Consider the following 4,826-nt stretch of genomic DNA (forward strand, 5'->3'; position numbering starts at 1 on the left):
GATTTGACCTCACAGAGAATCAGACTTATCATGGCTCAGGTCATATGAGCGCCACATAAAGATCAAACTCTTCAGCTCAGAACGATGTGCAGGTTTGAGTTTCTTCTCAAGAGTCAAAATTACACGATTTCACAAAAGACCATTTATTATTTTCAGTGCACTTTGTTTTACCTTATTTAATTAATGTTCATTCTGAGTTTGGTGGCACAGTCTGATGTAACTGTTTCTGAAACCCCAACYTGCTTATGACAGTATTTTTTAAAAATGTTTTCTACACTCTGGTGAACTTTGTCCATGTTGATGTGTCCTGCAGGATTTAACTTCTGACTGTGACTCTCAGTAGTACGTCTCTCAGGACTGTGGGGAAAATTTGTCTTTTTCTTTTATTTTTTTATTTTTTTATTTTTTGGCCTCTTCCTTTCSTACTTGTTTGCTTTCAGAACAAAGTCTTTATATGTCAGATAATTTTATACCTGTGACACATGAGCGCAACCATCTGGATGTTGATATTGTACAGAACAGTTTGCTTCAACCTTTTGATTTTGTAAGATTMTGTCAGTCTGATGGGAGAAACTGATCCAGACCAGTTATTTTCTTGTTCAAAGCTGTCCTGTTAGTAACATGGTAACTAACTGTGCTATAGTTTGTACCATATTCTCATTAGGAAAAAAAAGCAGAATAAACCAGCTGGAATCCTGCACCTTTTGCAGTGATTTTTGTGTTGAAATCTTCCTACTTTTTCACTGCAGCTTTTAAAATTTTATTTATTTTTTAAATTTTGGGTTGTGCAACTGTGAAATAAAGTGGTTTTACATTTTAAGGATCCAAATCTAAAACTGCTCCCTTCTTGTTTTGCTTTGTAAAGCAGGACATTTTTTTCTGTTATAATTTGCTTTTTTCCTTCTTCATCAAATAACGATTTGTTAAATACCTAAAGAAGTGGGCTAATTGTTATCATTTTGTGGAGATAGTACAATCAATAATACTTTTTGCAAAATCTTTATTGAGTTACATATAATTATTATTATTATTATTTTATCCCTGAAATATAAAGCAGTCAGACTGGAACCAGTGTGCTTTTACAAATAGATTCACACACTGACAAAACCTGGCACTTTTACCAAAAAAGGCCTTAACATTTAAAATAATCATTTACCACATATAAATATATCAAATAATACTAAAATTAATATATAATAATTCATTCTTTTTTGCCAAAATAGCTTTAAATGAGTCTGATACAGCAACGAGTTTAACAGTTTGGTCAACAAAACCAGAGCTCCATTTTGTTTCAGTTAGAGTTTGCTGCTTTTAGACACATTYCTACCTAAATAATAATCATTTAGATGAAGCAACATCTTCTAAACTTAAATGTAAAAATGGTGGAGAGGAGGCCTGAGAGAGACCGACGTCTTAAAGGTGAAAGAAGCAGAGGAAGGGAAARAAATGCTGACAATCAAATCACAGAGCAGCGGGGCAGGAGCTGCTGGGGAAAAATATGGATTAAACTTTTTCTGCAGAGGTTTTAGTTCACCTGTAAGTTTCTAAATTTCTCTTCTTTSTATTTTATCGGTCATGTGTTGCAAACTGTAAAAAAGGAAGGAAGGCAAACATAATGAAAGCTAATGCCATGGTGATCAAAGYCACTTTTAGATTAATTAACAAAAATAAATCTAATCACAAAAATGAATCATTTGTTTGACATGTGTTAAAGCAAAGGGGGGAAAAGTCTCATCAAGTGTTCCCAATACAATAAAAAACCAACATTTGTATTTATTTTACCACCAACACAATACACTGTGCTGCTTTTATTATATTTTTATTATATTTACCTAACTCTAATCTCCAAATGAAGTGAAAAATTTAAATCTGGAATATGCTATTTTATTATTTTTTGTTTTGTTTTTCCATTAAAATAATGTCTGTTTATCTAAAGAAAAAGTGAGTTTTGAATGACAAACATAAGACAAGAAAAAGATTTCCTTCTGACTAAGTTATTTGACCACTAAAGAGTTATTATAAGTGATATTTAGGCAAAAACAAAAAAACAACAGAAAACTAAATAGATTGTCATATGCATTTTAGTGTCAAATTCTATTTTTATCAATTAACAGAAAGAGGAAAAAGGAAAAAAAGAAAAAAAAATCACTCAGCTGATTGTCACTTGGGGACTATTACAGTCTGTCAGTTGAGATAAACACATGCCTCCAGACTTTTAATTCTCCCTTTATGAATAAGACACTGATTGTTTCAGATTCAGATACTTTTAAATTACATTATTTTCCTCCTAAATCCTCCATTTGTTTTTCTTTTCGACAGTTTGAACAGTTCCAAAGTGTGTATATAATGCTTTTAATAACTTTTTCCCCACCAGTCCTTTGAAATTCAACAATTTCAAGGACTGGAAAATTGTAAATAGGAAAATTAAAAAGAACAATATTCTGTGTTCCATGGTTGGTCCCAMTCAGTGGGAAATGAAGAGGAAACCTAGAACACCTGAACTATTCTGGGTGATTCTTTACTGTAACTGAAGATAAATCAGTTTTGTTATTTAATCTAAATCCTTTTTGAACTTATAGTTGGTCTTTTTACTTCTTCATTGTGCCTTTTTCCTTTTACTCTCTTGCACAATCCAGCAATTCAACACTGTCTACACTTTTTTTTTTTTTTTTGGCCCCAGGCTTCCCCGTCCACTTTCTGCATGAAAATCATTCACACATACAATTTTATAATCAATGCCCACAGTAATAGGATTCTTCTGGCCACGGGCAATTAATACAGTTTTTTTTTCCTTTTTCTTTCGCTCCTTGTGCAGATCGCAAAGCTATGATGAGACACTGGCTTCTCCCTCATTTACATATTTATTGCATTGGACTCAAATCTGGCGAGTGATTGATGTGGAGCCTGCCTCCTGAATTTTTAGCGGCCTATTATTATGAGAGACATGGAGGAGGGGAGGGGGGCCGCGAGCGCGTCAGTGGACTCCTGATTAAAGTTGAAGAGGACAGAATTATGAGCCCCCCCCAACACACACACACACACCACCTACATTCTTCTTGTTTTAATCTGAGAGGCCCAGAGCAGATTTCAGCTCTAGATGCTGACTCTTCATTTATTTACAAAAAAAAAAATCCAACATCGCTTCGCTTGTTAAGATCACTTGCTGTTAATTTTCAGCAAGAACAAGGACAACATAATTCACTTCAGTCCAAATAATTATAAGCTTTCTTTTAAGTGTATTTTCTTTTTAACAATGACCCACATTTTTTTCTTTAAAATTGACAGACATAGGCAAACTGACCATGTATAATTACAAGTATTAACGCTATTGTCTTCAAAGACAASCACCAAAAACCAACACAGAAGCTCTGAAACATTGAACACTTGTATAAGTAATGCATGTTTTTTACAGTCACACCACACAGTTTAACTGAAGAATTTAAGATTTGTTCCTACTTGTAAATGAAACAGAGACAAAAAACTTAAAACAGATTGTCATCGTCCACAACCTTTTGTTTTTACCCTTTTTTCTGTACGGGCAACCCAGCAGTCACTAAAAGGTTGGAGTTGAAACATAATGGGTTCACTAACAAAATATTAGAGAATAATATAGTTGCTGAATCTAAACTAAATAATTAAGTTCAAGGTGGGCAAAAAATTCCCAAAGGGACATTTTGAKCCAGTTAAAGGAATCAAAAGATCACATACTGATATGAATGATGAACTCATATCAATTACCAGCATTACTCAGGTGATATTTCAAATGTAACTCTACCATTTAAAACAGTACTTGTTGTAAATTGTTATTTCAAAAATTATAGTTTGGTTCTGCCTGTAGCATTGTTTGTATAGGCAATTGCTAAGGACGCCATCCATAGGCGCRGCCACAAATGACGGACAAAAATATATATATTTTATAACCTTTATAAGTGTAGTCGATATAGTCTGTAAAATAATCACTGGTTGCTTGTGTTTATAAAAGTAACTTGTTCTGTGAGTTTCTCAGATACTTTGTTCCTAGATGAGGTGTTATAAAATGCAGAAGCTATTTCATGATAAAAGTATTATCTGATGCATACAAGACTAATTAGTGCTCAGTGTGTAAACAGAAAACAAAATAAGGATAATACAGTTTTCAGTTGTGATCTCATATAAAGTTCAGGTTATAAAGTTTGACTTTCAATTTATAAAATACTGATTTTATGTTGTTTTATTATTCCCAAGTATTTAATATAATGGGTCAAAAATGCATAGTTTTGAGTAGATTTTTTACAAAACTTTCAAGAACTGATTCAATCCACAGCTGCTCATGTGCAGTCAGAAAATATTGGCAGTAAGGTAGGCTTCTGGTATTCTGTTTCAAAATTATATTGGTAACTATATTTCTTGGATGGTTTCCAAATAATAATAATAATAATAATAATAATAATAATAATAATATCAAAAACAAAACTATTTAATTTTGGATGTGAATGTATATATGTACATTGGCAGTGAGATTTAGAAAACTGAACAGAAGGCACCACCACAAATCTTATAGTGCACCAAATTCTACAACTTATTAACCCAGCAAAGAAAAGTTTGTCTATTTCAGTCCAAACTTGGGTGCCACTTTCTGTTTGTAATAATTAAACAGGTGTGGTAAACATGTAGGTTTTTTTAAGCAGCCTTTTTTTTAATCCAAGCAGTTTTGCTGGGATATTTAAGGAAATTAAGGGCCAGATGGAGGTGACTCTGTGGATGCTTTTGGCCCTCGGGCCACAGTTAGGGTTGGCTTTGGCTCAGCTGTAAGAAGGCTGCCTTCCAGTTTGAGAATTGGGGTTCAG

This window comes from Austrofundulus limnaeus, unplaced genomic scaffold, assembly GCF_001266775.1.
Source record: "Austrofundulus limnaeus strain Quisiro unplaced genomic scaffold, Austrofundulus_limnaeus-1.0 Scaffold37, whole genome shotgun sequence".
NCBI lineage: Eukaryota > Metazoa > Chordata > Actinopteri > Cyprinodontiformes > Rivulidae > Austrofundulus > Austrofundulus limnaeus.